The 17,040-nt window shown below is 35.4% G+C and overlaps 1 protein-coding gene and 1 long non-coding RNA gene across 15 annotated transcripts in view; both read left to right on the top strand.

Moving 5' to 3' along the window:
* The window catches only part of LOC309961523, a 443,244-nt gene that overhangs the window by 207,549 nt on the left and 218,655 nt on the right, over positions 1-17,040 (top strand). The gene's annotated exons all lie outside the window — the stretch shown is intronic.
* CLOCK (clock circadian regulator) overlaps positions 1-17,040 on the top strand; it is a 134,744-nt gene that overhangs the window by 29,673 nt on the left and 88,031 nt on the right. For 8 of the 14 annotated variants that reach the window (XR_014326189.1, XM_082838907.1, XM_082838898.1 and 5 more), the window contains 2 exons: positions 9,971-10,057; positions 15,322-15,463. The gene's annotated coding sequence lies outside the window, so the exon portion shown is untranslated. Of the gene's footprint in view, positions 1-9,627; positions 10,058-14,758; positions 15,464-17,040 lie in introns of those variants that run through there. The other 6 variants (XM_082838910.1, XM_082838906.1, XM_082838899.1 and 3 more) reach the window with 4 other exon arrangements.

Genomic DNA, 17,040 nt, shown 5'->3' with positions numbered 1-17,040 from the left:
ATCCATTGTTGATTGTTGCCCATCTATTTATGTAATTTCTTTTTGTTCTTATTAGCTAAAATTCTTTGAAGGACTACCCCTCACCAATTAGGTCTCTTTGGTTACCTTGAAATATAGTTTGATAGGACAGACAAGAAAAATGCTTTATCAATTACCTTTTACTTACCAATTTTTTTTTTTTTTTTTTTTTTTTTTTTTTTTTTGCGGTACGCAGGCCTCTCACTGCCGTGGCCTCTCCCGTCGCGGAGCACAGGCTCCGGACCTGCAGGCCCAGCGGCCATGGCTCATGGGCCCAGCCGCTCCGCGGCATGTGGGATCCTCCTGGACCGGGGCACGAACCCGCATCCCCTGCATCGGCAGGCGGACTCCCAACCACTGCGCCACCACCCGGGAAGCCCTACTTACCAATTTTTGATTAACCCTTAGTATACCATCAATATCCATTGGATTTAATTATAGACTTTTTGATTTTTTAAGCATTCCAACTATTTATAAGAACTAGTATTTCATGATTATTATTCTTTGAGGTCTCCTAAAGAACAAAACAAAAGGTACTTAAAAAATTGAATAAATCTCTATCTTTCATTAATTATATTCTCTTACCTGTAAACATTGTATGTTTCAACATTTTAAGATTTGTTTTATCATGGCTCACCAGTTATTGCTGTCTTTCCTTAAAAGATAACATGAAAGTAGAAGAATAATGGAATCGTGTAGAAGGGTGATAGAATATGGAAAAGTTTGTCGCTATTGCATCATTTTTTTCAGTCTGATTTTTGTATTGCCCAAGTTATTGCATCATCTTTCAAGAAGTTATTAAAGAAGCCTGGAGACACTATTTTTGTAAGCTGCTTTTAGTTTTCATTGAACAGAGTTGAGAATTCAGAAACTTTCATTTCTGCCCATAATGGCAAAGAGAAGAAAAATCACAGCAGAAGATGTTTCACATCTCTTTGACAAATCAGCTGCTGAGTGCAAAGAGAAATTGTAGCACTCCAGGCTCTACACTTGCATTATCCAATATAAATATAATGTGAACCACAAATGAAGCCACATGCATTGTTTAAAATTTACCTTAAAAAAGTAAGCAAAGAAAATGGTGTCATTGAGTCTGAAGTCAGGGAGCCAGATTCCTCCAGCTGCGTTTTTCTTTTTCAAGATTGCTTTGGCTATTTGGGGTCTTTTGTGTCTCCATAAAAATTAAAAATTTTTTTTGTTCTAGTTCTGTGAAAAATTGCTGATTTGGTAGGGATTGCATTGAATCTGTAGATTGCCTTGGGTAGTATAATCATTTTGACAATGTTGATTCTTCCAATCCAAGAACATGGTATATCTTTCCATCTGTTTGAGTCCTTTGATTTCTTTCATCAGCATCTTATACTTTCCAGAGTACAGGTCTTTTGTCTCCTTAGGTAGGTTTATTTGTAGGTATTTTATTCTTTTTGGTGTGACGGTAAATGGGATTGTTTCTTGCATTTCTCTTTCTGATCTTTCGTTGTTAGTGTATAGAAATACAACAGATTTCTATGTATTAATTTTGTAACCTGCAGCTTTACCAAATTCATTGATGAGCTCTAGTAGTCTTTTTTGTAGCATCTTCAGGATTTTCTATGTACAGTATCATGTCATCTGCGAACAGTAACAGTTTAACTTCTTTTCCAGTTTGGATTCCTTCTATTTCTTCTTTGATTGCCATAGCTAGGACTTCCAAAACTGTGTTGAATAAAAGTGGCAAGAGAGGACATCCTTGTCTTGTTTCTGATCTTAGAGGGAATGCTTTTAACTTTTCACCATTGGGTATGAGGTTAGCTGTAGGTTTGTTGTATATGGCCTTTATTATGTTGAGGTATGTTCCCCCTATGCCCACTTTCTGGAGAGTTTTTGTCATAAATGGGTGTTGAATTTTGTCAAAAGTTTTTCCTGCATCTAGTGAGATCATATGGTTTTTATTCTTCAGTTTGTTGATGTGGTGTATCACATTGATTGATTTGTGGATATTGAAAAATCCTTGCTTCCCTGGTATAAATCCCACTTGATCATGGTGTATGATCCTTCTAATGTATTGCTGGATTCAGATTGCTAGTACTTTGAGGATTCTTGCGTCTATGTCCATCAGTGATATTGGCCTGTAATTTCCTTTTTCTGTGGTGTCTTTGTCTGGTTTTGGTATCAGGGTGATGGTGGCCTCATAGAGTAAGTTTGAGAATTTTCCTTCCTCTGCAATTTTTTTGGAACAGTTTCAGAAGGATAGGTGTTAGCTCTTCTGTAAATGTTTGATAGAATTCACCCATGAAGCCATCTGGTCCTGGACTTTTGTTTTTGGGAGTTTTTACTCACAGTTTCAGTTTCAGTACTTGTAATTGGTCTGTCCATTTTTTCTATTTCTTCCTGGTTCAGTCTTGGGAGATTGTACCTTCTAAGAATTTGTCATTTCTTCCAGGTTGTTTATTTTATTGGCATACAGTTGCTTGTAGTAGTCTCTTATGATTCTTCTTATTTCTGTGGTGTTAGGTGTAACTTCTCCTTTTTCATTTCTAATTTTATTGATTTCAGTCCTCTCCCTTTTTTTCCTTAATGAGTCTAGCCAAAGGTTTATCAATTTTGTTTATTTTTTCAAAGAATCAGCTTTTAGTTTCATTGAACTTTGCTATTGTTTTCTTTGTCTCTGTTTCATTTATTTCTGCTCCGGCCTGTATGATTTCTTTCCTTCTACTAACTTTAGGCTTTGCTTGTTCTTTCTTTATTTGCTCTAGATGTAAAATTAGGTTGTTTATTTTAGATTTTTCTTGTTTCCTGGGGTAAGATTGTATTGCTATAAACTTCCCTCTTAGAACTGCTTTTGCTGCATCACATAGGTTTTGGATCATTGTGCTTTCATTTTCATTTGTCTCTAGCTATTTTTTGATTTCCTTTTTGATTTCTTCAGTAATCCATTGGTTGTTTAGTAGCATATTGTTTAGCCTCCATGTGTTTGTATTTTTTACAGTTTATACTACAAAGCCATAGTCATCAAAACAGTATGGTACTGGCACAAAAATAGAAATATAGATCAATGGAATAGGATAGAAAGCCCAGAAATAAACCCATGCACCTCTGGTCAATTAATCTCTGACAGAGAAGGCAAGACTATACAATAGAGGCAAGACAGTCTCTTCAATAAATGGTGGTGGGAAAACTGGACAGCTGCATGTAAAAAAAATGAAATTAGAACATTCTCTAATACCGTACACAAAAATAAACTCAAAATGGATTAAAGACCTAAATGTGAGACTGGACACTATAAAGCTCTTAGAGGAAAACATAGGCAGAACACTCTCTGACATAAATCACAGCAATATCTTTTTCGGTCCATCTCCCAGAGTAATGGAAATAAAAACAAACAAATGGGACCTAATTAAACTCAAAAGCTTTTGCACCATGAAGAAAACCATAAACAAAACGAAAAGATAACCCACAGAATGGGAGAAAATATTTGCAAATGGTGTGACTGACAAGGGATTAGTTTCCAAAGTTTACAAACAGGTTTTGCAGCTCAATATCAAAAAAAAAAAAAAAATGCAATCAAAAAATGGGCAGAAGACCTAAATAGACATTTCTCCATAGAAGACATACAGATGGCCAGGAGGCACATGAAAAGATGTTCAGCATTGTTAATTATTAGAGAAATGCACATCCAAACTACAATGAGATATCATCTCACACCAGTCAAAATGGCTATCATCAAAAAATTCACAAACAGAAAATGCTGGAAACTGTGTGGAGAGAAGGGAGCCCTACCTACACTGTTGGTGGGAATGTACATTGGTGCAGCCGCTATGGAGGACAGTATGGCGGTTCCTTAAGAAACTAAAAATAGAGCTACCATATGATCATGCAATCCCACTCCTTGGCATAATACCTGGAGGAAACATGGTCCGAAAGGATACATGTACCCCAGTGTTCATTGCAACGCTGTTTACAATAGTCAAGACATGGAAGCAACCTAAGTGTCCATCAACAGACAAATGGATAAAGAAGAAGTGGTACATATATATAATGGAATATTACTCAGCCATTAAAAAGAATGAAATAATGACATTTGCAGCAACATGGATGGACCTAGAGATGGTTGTACTGAGTGAAGTAAGTCAGAGAAAGAGAAATATTGTGTAATATTGTTTATATGTGGAATCTAAAAAAAATTATACAAATGAACTTATTTGCAAAATAGGAACAGACTCACAGACTTAGAGAATGAACTTATGGTTACCAGGGGGGAAGTGGCAGGGGAGGGATAGTTGGGGAATTTGGAATTGACATGTACACACTGCTATATTTAAAATGGATAACCAACAAGGACCTACTGTGTAGCACAAGGAACTCTGCTCAATATTCTGTAACAACCTAATAGGGAAAAAAATTTGAAAAAAAATAGATGCATATATATGTATAACTGAGTCACTTTGTTGTATACCTGAAACTAATACAACATTGTTAATCAACTATACTCCAATATAAAATAAAAAGTTAAAAAAAAAAAGAAAATGGTGTCATTGAGGAAAGCAAGAAATTCCTTTTAGGAATTCACACTCTGGGGGAGAAACTTTGATGGATTGCTTCTGTCTCTTCTTTGGCCCCAGTCAGATAAATTCTCTCCCTTCCTCATCTCCTCTGCATTCACCCCAAAGAGGCCATGTTTCTCATGGCTCTGCCTAGCTCGTTAGTAGCTCAGTAACGTACTACTTTGGGTTTGCTTTGTCTCCTTATATGTCTTTCTTCCCTTTCACTTATTCACATCCAGGCATTGAACCCTCCCTTTCCAAAGTGTCAGTTTGTCCCTATGCCTCAGGCTACTTTTTTGAGGTGAAATAGTGGCTTCCAAACTTCTTTGACCACAGCCTATAGTAAGAAATATGTTTTATGTTGTGACCCAGTATCCACACACTCAATAAACACATACCTGAAACAACAGTTTCAGGAAATAACCTAACCATTACTAGGTGTCCTGTACTTTGACTTTTTTTTCTATTTCGTTTCATTTAAAAAAATGCTTGTTATACCCCCTGTATTGCTGGACCAAAGTGTAGGAACGTTTATAATTTTGTTAATATATTGATATATTGTCCTCCATAAGTCAGCACCTATTTCTACTCCCACCAGCAGTGCATGAGAGTAATGCCAAAACTGATATTATAAATGCTTTGAAAATTCTGCCTTTAGAGTATGTGACTCATCAATGTCCTCAAACTTGTTCCACTCCTGTCTTGCCTGGGGATAGAGTGTCTTGTGCATTAACTCAGCTCCTTTTTCAGTAGTAGTGGGAGAGCGAAAAAGAAGACTGTGGGTTAGTTGAACACTTTAGGATTCCATCCTGATTTATTTATAATGTTTTGATTGTATCTCTTTGGATAGCTTTTTTGTGGTGGTTCTAGGTACTTTATGTATAGGTAACTTATTATAGTCTACTGGTTAACTCCCTTTACCCACCCCCTCCATTTCTAATTTTCTCTCTATATATTGAGAACCGTATCACACAGTGTTAATAATTTCTGCTTAAATCGTCAAAAATAATATAGAAGACTTAGGAGAAGGAAAAGGTATTGTATTTACCCATATTCTTCCTCTTTCCGGTTTTTCCCTCCTGATTTTCCAATATTCCTTCTTTTATCATTTCCTTTCTGTTAGAAGAACTTCCTATAGTCATTCCTTTTTTTAGGGCAGGTCTATTGATGACACACTCTCTTAGTTTTCTGTCATTTGTGGATGTTTTAATCTCCCTCTCTTTCCTGAAGGGTATTTTGTCTGGATATAGAATTCTGGGTTGGCAGTTCCTTTCTTTCAATACTTGAAGAATGCTTCTGGGCATCAAAAATATGAATAGATATTGAAATTCAGAATGTTTATTATGACCATAATGGTCTAAGTGTTAACAGAAAAACTTTTTTTGGAATTATAATTACTACGAGTATACCATAAATGTATTATTGATTTTATTATTAAACAATTACTAGATGTAAATGTATCTTTTCGGAGGGGACTTTTCTTTTCATGGAATTTATGTATGCATAGTTGAATATTATGTATATGTTAGAATGAGACTGGTTTCAGTGGAAATTAATAGTAAAAAGAAAAGATGTTGGGTCACTAATAAGTGTGAAGTTTACAAAACACTTATGCTTTTGTTAAGTATATCATTTGTAGTAGGATTTACAGTATATTCCTGCTAAACTAATCTATATGTAATATGTCCATATAGGAATGAAAAACAAGTAGAGAAATGCATGGAATGTGACAGTGTAAAGACTTGTCCCAGTTTTTTAAAAAATATGGATTTACTGTGTGCAGTATTTCATAAAAGTTAATAAAAATGTTTCTCCATAAGTGTTCAAGAAAATATAAAACACTAACTTAACTTTGGTATGTGTTACGTTTACTTGAAGATATGATGTTAACTGAAGTAAGGGATCTTTTCAACTCTTTGAAATCATGTAAAATATCTTCACGTCACAGACACAAGACACAGGTGATTGATAGAATGTACTAATTTCTTTCTCATTTCTCTGAGAATGGTGAAAGTACAGATGTTGAATTCTAATTTAAGATGCTTACCAGATCTTGAGTTCTAAATAATTCTATATAAATTATGTAAGGAGTCTGGCCACAAGCTTGTAACCCGAATGAACTAAGTTCTAGCTGTCTTCAATATTTATCATCACTGTTTTCGTTGGATTCTCTCAGATGAGCTTCTTAATCAGAAGGTTGTTTTTATTCTCACATCCTGAAGTTTTAACAGTGCATTGGGGCCAGGACAGAATATCTGCTTTTTAATGTCATGTATTGTTCTTAACAGAGGTGTATGGGACAGGGTAAAACAAGACCACCTTGGATATATGGTACTTCCATTAGAGGATACTCCCTTGATATCAATATTTAAAATTATTCCTTTGGTGTTCTGGATGTTTCTACAGGGAAATGCATTGTAGTGAATTTTAGATGTGTAAGAGATACATCTTTCTCTTGTGAACTGGGAGAAGGAAGATACAAAATACACTGTAGGAAAGGAGAAAGCAGTATGATGCTCTGACCTTGATATTAGTTCTAGTAGCTGGTTGGTAATTATAGACATGAAGGATTTGGAAATTGATTCCCTAAAACCATCTGGTCCCTAGTGTGAAGACTGCTGGATTAAGGTGTAATCTTTCTTCACTAGGTTATAGTCTTGAATCCTCTACTGTGTAATATTCATCTGCTTTTTATCGTTATAACTGTTTTGAGTCCCTTAAGGACCTTCATCATTGTGGGCTGATTACCGGTACTTTGCTGTGCTCTCTTTTCTCTTTTTCATTCTTCATGAGTGTGTTCCTCAGTGGAACAGATTTTTTTTTTTAATTAAGTTATACTTGACATACAACATTAGTTTCAGGTATACAACATGGTGATGAGATATTTTTATATGTTATGAAATAATCAGAACAAGTGCACTTACCTTCGGTCACTATACAAAGTTGTTACTGTATTACTGACTGTATTCCCATTACTTCCCCTTGACTTAGTTTATAGCTGGAAGTTTTATACCACTTAATCCCCTTCACCTGTTTCATCCATCATCCTCTTCTCCCAGCAGTTTGTGCTCTCTGAGTCTGTTTCTGTTTTGTTTCATTTGTTTATTTTTCTTGTTTTTTGGATTCCACATATGAGTGAAATAATTCAGTATTGGTATTATTTTTTTTTTAACATCTTAATTGGAGTATAATTGCTCCACAATGGTGCGTTAGTTTCTGCCCCATAACAAAGTGAATCAGCTATACGTGTACATATATCCCCACATCTCCTCCCTCCTGCGTCTCCCTCCCACCCTCCCCATCCCACCCCTCTAGGTGGTCACAAAGCACCGAGCTGATCTCCCTGTGCCATGCAGCTGCTTCCCACTAGCTATCTATTTTACATTTGGTAGTGTATATATGTCCATGCTACTCTCTCACTTCGTCCCAGCTTACCCTTCCCACTCCCTGTGTCCTCAAGTCCATTCTCTACATCTGCGTCTTTATTCTTGTCCTGCCCCTAGGTTCTTCATAATCATTTTTTTTTCTTTTTGTCTGACTTATTTCACTTACCATGATATCCTCAAGGTCCATCCACATTGTTGTAAATGGCAGGATTTAATTCTTTTTTATGGTAGAGTACGATGTGTGTGTGTGTGTGTGTGTGTGTGTGTTGTGTATACACCACATCTTTGTTATCTGTTTATCTATTGAAGGACACTTAGGTTGCTTCTGTATCTTGGGTATTGTAAATAATGCTGCAGTGAACATAGGGATACATACATCTTTTCAAATTAGTGTTTTTGTTTTCTTTGGATAAATACCCAGAAGTGGAATTGCCGGATCATATTGTAGTTCTATTTTCAGTTTTTGGAGGAACCTCTATACTGTTTTCCATAATGGCTGCACCAATTTACATTCCCACCAACAGTGCATGAGGATTCCCTTTTTTAGTGGAGCAGTTTTTTATTCTTTCTCTTCCTCCTTCTTTAACATGTATATATATTTTTTATTCACAATCCACTCCCCTCAGGTTTTAATTTTCCTCTATGCGTCAGATTTTGTCTGTATGGTTGTTGATTTTTCATTCATTCAAAAACTTAGGATACGTTACAAAAACTTAATTGCCAATTGTAGTTCAATGACTGAAACTGCATGACGGCAGGAATTTGGTGTGTTTTTCCCCTTATCATTGGATATGTAGAACCTATCATAGTAAGTGAATGAATGAGCACGAAACAAAATTTCCAACTCTTTCTCTAACAGAGAAATAACCAAATTAATGTTGTGAAGTCTTGTTTTTGTTAATTAATCTTTAAAATAGTACTTTTCTGATTTAATGGTAATTAAAATGCTTTTAATATTGTGGTAAGTATCGTTAACATTTCTGATCATTTTAATTGTTAATAAAAATTAATGACCATGATTGGGCTATTTCATAAAACCATACTGGAAATAAAGGCTTATAAAAGCACCTACCTCCTAGGGATGTTGTGAGGATTGAATTAGTTACTACGTGTAAAGCACTTAGAACTGGACTTCACGCATAGTAAAATGCTTGGCAACTATTAATTTGTAACTGAGAATGGTGCTGAAACTGACTTCTTCCCCATCATTTTGCAGGAGGGCCCCTGATGGTCAGTTGATCAATTCATCCATTCATAGGGAGGCTGGCAGTTTTCCCTCAGGCCTTTGCAAAAGCCCCCTGAAAGGATCATCCTCCACAGGACTTTGACTCACCTTCCTTCCCAGGGGTCAACCTCTAAGACCCTTGAGGCTAGGGGACTGGGAAGAGCTTCAGAATGGCTAATATATTGCAGTCAAGTGGTGAGAGTTTAAAATGGTCTCTGCCTGTTAGCCCTGTGTGACTGAGTGATTCAGGGCAAATTGCTTCACTTCTTACTTTCCTCCCTTGCCCATCTCATCTCAGAGAATGACCTTCTCATCCCTTTTCTTACTCTGAGCAGCCATACTAGATTTCTTTTACTTGCACACAAACGCCATATCCTCTCCTACATCTGGCCCTTTGAACATGCCATTCCCTTCTAATGAAACTTGTTCTTTCTCTCCCCTCTCCTCTTGCTTTATTTGGTCAGACCCTACTCATGCTTGCATTAATTGCCTCTTTTTTAGGAAACCTTTCCTAACTAGTTCCCACTAGCCTGGTTTGTATTTCTGCCATGCTTTCCCTTCACATCATCATGATTCTTAAAGCCTTTCATCCCATTTGGAGTTGGCCTACAGACTGAGCTCCCGGAGGAATTGATGGAATCTGACATGTTCATTGCTGCATCCCCTATTCCTGGCACATAGGAAGCCCCAATTAATGCTGTATATGTGGATGGGAAAAAATACTGGCGGTATTGTTACTTAGAATTTGGTTAACATTATTTCCACAGCTGCCCTTGTTTTACAGATTTTGTTTTTTGTTTTTTGTTTTTCCTGTAAAGCTGCTGAAACTTAGAAGCTGATTTTGTCACAGTGTAAGATGCCTTTGGAAGATTCTGCATTCCTCTTAGATGAATCTTTACAACTTGGTGAGTTTCACTAGATATATTCAATCTTCATTTTGAGCTCAGTAGTATGCCTTCTCTTTTTTTCTTTTCTTTTTTCTGTTTTCCCTTTCCTTTTCCTTTTCCTCCCCTCCCCTCCCTTCCCCTCCCCTCCCCTTTCCTTTCCTTCTTCCCTCCCTCCCTCCCTCCCTTCTTTCCTTCCTTCCTTCCTTCCTTCCTTCCTTCCTTCCTTTTCTGTCATAATTATTGGGTACAGTGAGGTTTACAGTCTCCTGGCAAGGCACATAGGACAGAGTATTATAAAAATATTTAGGACATGATCGGCTACCTTCTTTGATAGTTTTTATTTATCTTTAGATTTTTTATTCTTCAGAGGAATGAAAGATTATTTATTGGTAAGGTAATTGATATCCAGATGTATTTTCTTTCAGCAATTCTTGAAATTTTTCAAAGTTACTATCTGAAAGTAAGAATTATAACTTGTCTTTTTTTGAGAGAAAGGTGATTTGCAAATGACTGAAAAGTAGAATAAGAATTATTTCCTGTCAGGTTTTAGGTTTAGAGATAAAGAAGCAGTTGACTGAGGTACAGAAGGGCCAGTCACCTACTGCATGTCTGCCTTACAAGCAAGTCTCTCCATGAGGGGTCTGCACACCACCAAATCCAGCTTGCTGCCTGTTTTTGTATGACCCGTGAACTAAGAATAGTGTTTACATTTTTAAATGGTTGGGGGAAAAAAAATCCTGGAAGCAGAATACTATTTTATGATATGTGAAAATTATATGAAATTCAGGTTTTAGTGTCTGTGAATAAAGCTTTATTGGAATACAGCCACTCTTATTTTTTACATACTGTGTATGGCTGTTTTCAAGCTATAGTGGCAGAGTTAGGTAGTTGCATCAGAGATGTTAGGGCCCAGAAAGCCAAAAATATTTACTTTGTGACCCTTTAAAGAATAAGTTAGCTGACCCCTTCTCTACCTGGGTAGAGAAGTGTCTATAGATTGAGTGCAAAGTAAGAGATGAGTAGGGGAAAATTAGAAGGAGGTAAGAGTTGATACCAGCTCTCAGTGACTGACTTACACTTTTTTCGTGTCCTGGAAAGCATAATCCATATTCTCATTAGACTGACCTGTGTTACTGTTTTAAAATAGAAAATAAGTTGATTCTCCTATTACTTTTCTTCTAAAATGAATGGACATTTGTAGAAAGAAAATTAGTATAGTACTCTGTTTTCTACCAGGTTTTAGTGTTACCATAATAACTTAAGCAGACTATCCTCTAAATCATGAAGGATTAAAAGGAGCAGGTTCAAGCACACTAAAATAGTAGCTCATAATGCTTTGCTTAGCGATGCCCTCACAGGAAAGAGCAGTGATAAAAATTAAGCCATAAATGAAAGTTCAACTAAGTTATGTTATTTAGGGTTGGTAAATTTCGTGCCAGCCACTGTGGTCATACAATTAACCCAAATTAATAGAAAATCGGTGTAAAATGTGTTAAAGAATAATAAAAAATAAAGTTAAGTTCTAGTTAAGCCTTAGAAAGCTATAGCTATTTAAAAATGAACTACAAAATGACTTTAACAGTTACTGATCACATGACAGCTAAGACCCCAAATGGGACTAGATAGCCCACTATGCTTAGCCCTACATGCAAATAATTATCATAACAAAATTATTCGCCGGAGTACTACTAGCAATAGCTTAAAACTCAAGGGACTTGATGGTGCTTCATTCCCCTCTAGAGGAGTGTGTTCTCTCTATAATCGATAAACCTCATCAACATTTGCTAATTCAGTCTGTATACCGCCATCTTCAGCAAACCCTGAAAAGGAATAACAGTAAGCATAATTATTACACATAAAAACATTAGGTCAAGGTGTAACTTACGGGATGGGAAAAAATGGGCTACATTTTCTATTTCAAGAACATATTTCTTATTATACAAAAGTTTTGATGAAGCTAAAAACCAAAGGAGAATTTAGTAGTAAATTAAGAATAGAGTGCTTAGTTGAGTCAGGCCGTGAAGCATGCACACTCTGCCCATCACCCTTCTCAAGTATTAATAACTCTTATAACTTCTTAGCAAGTACCAAACATATGAGAGGAGATAAAGTAGTAACAAGGGAAGCATACTGGAAAGTGTGCTTGGATAAATCAAAGTATAGCTTAAACAAAAGCACCTAGTTTACACTCAGGAGATTTCAAAGTGTATGGATACTTTGAACTAAATCTAGCCCAAGCCTCCCACAAATTCAACTATTATAAGCAGATTGAATAAATCATTCACCCAATATTTAAAGTATAGGAGATAGAAATTAAAAGCTTTTTGGCACTATAGAGAAAGTATCGTAAGGGTATGAGGCAAGAAGCATTACAAGTAATAAAAAGTAAAGCTTCCCCCTTTTACCTTTTGTATAATGATTTAACTGAAATTTTTAACAAAGAGAACTTAAGTTAAATACCCCAAAGCCAGACGAGCTACTTATGTACAGTTTATTAGAACAAACTCATCTATGTGGCAAACTTGTGAGAAGATTTATAAGTAGAGGTCTAACGAGCCTGTTGATAGCTGGTTGTCCAGGAAAAGGATCTTAGTTCAACTTTAAAAACTATTCAAAAAATCATAAATTTTAATGTATTTTTAAATACTAATCTAAAAAGTTGCAGCTTTTTAGAAACAGGATACAACCTTATCTAGAGAGTAAAAATAACACCATAGTTGGCTTAAAAGCAGCCATCAGTTAAGGAAGCGTTCAAGTTCAACAACACATTTACCTTAATACCACCAATAAGTAAATCAACTCCTAGTTTAATACTGGACTAATCAATTAATAGAAGCAGTAATGTTAATATGAGTAACAAGAAATATTTGTCCTTGCATAAGCTTATATAAGTAATAGATATCACTGGTAGTTAGCAACAAATAAACCTAAGTCAATGTTAGATTATTTATTAAAATTACTGTTAACCTGACACAGGTATGCACCTAAGGAAAGATTAAAAAGAGTAAAAGGAAATCGGCAAATACAAATCTTGCCTGTTTACAAAAAAACGTCACCTCTAGTGTAACTAGTATTAAAGGCACTGCTTGCCCAGTGACATCTGTCACATGGCCACAGTATCCTGACCATGCAAAGGTAGTATAATCATTTGTTCTCTGAATAAGGACTTGTATGTATGGCCACATGAGGGTTTTACTGTCTTTTACTTTTAATCAGTGAAATTGACAAAATAAGATAAGAAGACCCTATGGAGCTTTAATAACCGCCCCCCCCCCCCAAAAAAGGAACTAAACCATCAAGGGATAACAAAACTTTTATATGGGTTAGCAGTTTTGGTTGGGGTGACCTCGGAGAACAAAAAAGCCTCTGAATGATTAAAACTTAGACCAACTAGTCAAAATATCTTCACTTATTGATCCAAAAAAATTGATCAATGGAGCAAGTTATGCTAGGGATAATAGCACAATCCTATTCTGGAGTTCATGTCGACAGTAGGGTTTAGGACCTCGATGTTGGATCAGGACATCCCAATGGTGTAACCCCTATTAAAGTTAAGTTTGTTCAATAATTAAAGTCCTATGTGATATGAGTTCACACCAGAGTAACCCAGGTCAGTTTCTATCTATTACATATTTATCCCAGTACGAAAAGACAAGAGAAATAAGGTCTACTTTACAAAAGTGCCTTAAAACTAATTAATGATACAATCTTAATTCATTAAAACACCCTGCCTGAGAACAGGGTTTGTTAGGGTGGCAGAGCCCAGTAATTATGTAAAACTTAAACATTTATTAGCTGTTCAACTCTTCTCCCTAACAAAATGTTTATAATTAACATTCTAACACTTATTGTCCCAATTCTTCTAGCTGTGGCATTCCTCACACTAATGAACAAAAAGTATTAGGTTATATACAACTTCAAAAAGGACCAAACTTCGTTGGACCATATGGCCTATTACAGCCTATCGCCGACGAAGTTAAATTACTTATTAAAGAACCACTGCGACCAGCCACATCTTCTGTTTCCACATTTATTATCACATCCATTCTAAAAGTATCTAATAGTATATTAGAGAATGTCTTTGTTCCCAGGCTGTACACATTTAAGTAATTGGGGGTAAAAGGACATGATATATGCAACTTACTCTCAAATGGTTCAGAAAATATGTTTATCAGTATATAAAGAAAATGATGCACATGTTAACAGTTGGCAAACTGGATAAATTATATGTAGAAGTTCTAATCCTAATATCATAGTTAAATATCTATTAGTACAACTTAGAACTTAAAAAAAACCTTAGGTATAGTTAATTAAATTTTCATCTATCCTATACTTTTCTTTAATGTTCACTTTGGCTTGTTTCATTAAAAATCTATTAAGTTTTCCCTTAGCTCCATAAATATACTTTGTTTGTTTTTAAAAGAGATCTGTTTTTATTGTCTTAAATATTTTGAAGGAAATTCAAGAGTAAGGATCTATTGTAAGGTTTTTCAAACTGGTATAAAGAATTGCAGACTTTTTTTGAGCATTTACTTTGTGGTACACATTATTTTCTAAGTGCTTTACATTTAATAATTCATTGTATTTCACAACAACCTTATGCTTACACCATGCCTTGATTTGCTTTTTTTTTTTTGCGGTACCCGGGCCTCTCACTGTTGTGGCCTCTCCCATTGCGGAGCACAGGCTCCGGATATGCAGGCTCAGCGGCCATGGCTCACGAGCCCAGCCACTCCACGGCATGTGGGATCTTCCTGGACCGGGGCACAAACCCGTGTCCCCTGCATCGGCAGGCAGACTCTCAACCACTGCGCCACCAGGGAAGCCCTGATTTGCTTTTTTCAAGTTCAGCTAAAACTGAGCTTAGATGCTAAGCCTCAGAAGCTTTGAATTTTCTTCTTTTTTTCCAAATACAAACTGTGGGAACTGGTGACCTGGAACTTAATATAGAAAATTGATTATATTTACATTAAGAAAAAAATATCATCTTAGAATTATCTAGTTTGTGAACATGAGATAGGTCTAACTTCAAGGTAAACTTTTGCCATCATAATGTGGGAAGGATCCACGTATCAAAACTGTCAGTAATTATCCAGGAAAAAGTAAATAATGACTTTAGTACCCAAGTAAGAGGCAGATTGATGTAGAAACCTAGTTCTACTAGACTTCAATTTCACCAAGTAAAATAACCAAAAAGTTAAAAATAAAATATCAAGAGACTGATATAGTATTGCTAACTTTTAAAATGTTTTATATTGAATTAAAACATGCATATTATACAGTGCATAAATACTGAGTGTCATTTTGATGAAATTTTATGAAGTCAACACTCGTTTAACCAATACCAAGATCAAGATATAGAACATTTTCATCAATCCAGGAGCCTCCTTCATGCCCCCTGACAGTCATCACGCACTCCCAAAGGTAACTATTATTCTTGCTTGATTCACTATTCATTAGTATTGTCTGTTTTTGAACTTCTTTTGGCTTTTTATGGTCAACATCTTGTTGATGTGAGTCATTCATATTGATTCATATAGCAGTAGCCCATCCTCTTTCATTGCTTTGTAATACTTCATTATATGTATATACCAAAATTATTCATCCATTGTACTGTTGATGAGCATTTGGTTTACTATCAGTTTTTGGCTGTTATGAACAATTCTGCTGTGAACATTCTTGAACATTTCTTTTGGCACATATGTATGCATTTCTGTTGGATAAATATCCAGTGGTGAAAATGCTGGGTCAGGGTATTTGGCTGTTTAGCTTTTGTAGATGCTCCTAATGGTTGAATCAGTTTACACTTCCACCAACAGTGTACATGAATTCTTGTTGCTCTTCATCCTCAATAACACTTGAAATTATTAGTGTTTCAAATTAATAACTCTTCTGCAGTGTATGTAGTGAAATTTTATTGTAGTTTTAATTTGTTATTCCCTGATAACTTAAAAGGTTAGCACATGTTTACATGCTTACCCTTTGGATATCCTTTTTTGAGAAATGCCTGTTCATGTTATTTGTCCATTTTTCTATTGTGTTGTCTGTCTTACGGATTTGCAGAAGTTCTTTATTTCTAGGATAAGTTTTTGTTGGATTAAGTATTGAAGTTATCTCTTCTTCTTCACTCTTTCAGTAGTGTGTCTTAATTAAGATAATTTCTTAATTTTAATAAAGTCTATTTTATCAGAGTGTTCTGTTATGGTTAGTTTTTTGTGTTTTAAGGATTCTTTGTCTATTTCAAAGCCAAGAAGTTACTGTGCTATGTTTTCCTCTATAAACTTGAGTGTTTTAACTTTCCCATTTAGGTTTCTGCATGATATGTGGTAGGATTCATGGTTTATTTTATTTTCCATTTGAAAATCCATTTGATCCAGCATTATTTATTGAAAAGACTGTCCTTTCCTACTGTAATGCAGTAGTAGTGCCTTTGTTGTAATTCAGGTGACTTTATTTGTGGGTCTGTTTTTGAACTCTGTTTCTGTTCCATTGGTCTGTTGTACCAGTGCCATACACTTTTAGTTATTATAGCTTTAAGTTCTCCAACTTTTGTCCTTCAAAATTGCCTTGGTTCTTCTTGGTCCTTATGAATTTCAATAAAGATTTTACACTCAGCCTGTCAGTTTCCTAAATGAGTAAATAAATAACAAATCCCTGCTTAACATTAAGCAAGTTAAATATTATTTATTATTTCATATTATTATTGTCTAGTTTAATGTTGAATCTGTAGATCAATTTGGATATATTAAATATCTTTCCATATTGAGACTTTCAATATGTTAACCACAGTATATCTCCATATATTTAGGTCTTTTAAAATTTCTCTCAGAAATATTTTGTGTGTAGAGGCCTTAGACATCTTTTATTAACTTTTAAAGGTAATGATATTGTGGTGTTTTTTTTTAAGTCCTTATAATTTGTACATTCGTACTAGAGTATTTACAGATGACATGATATAGTTTTGGGGATTTGCTTCAAATAATACAAAGGAGGATGGGAAG

Source organism: Leucopleurus acutus (assembly GCF_964270905.1).
Source record: "Leucopleurus acutus genome assembly, chromosome: 4".
In the NCBI taxonomy this organism is placed as follows: domain Eukaryota; kingdom Metazoa; phylum Chordata; class Mammalia; order Artiodactyla; family Delphinidae; genus Leucopleurus; species Leucopleurus acutus.
The sequence above is the reverse complement of the archived record's forward strand: the minus strand, read 5'-3'. Positions and strand labels throughout refer to the sequence as shown.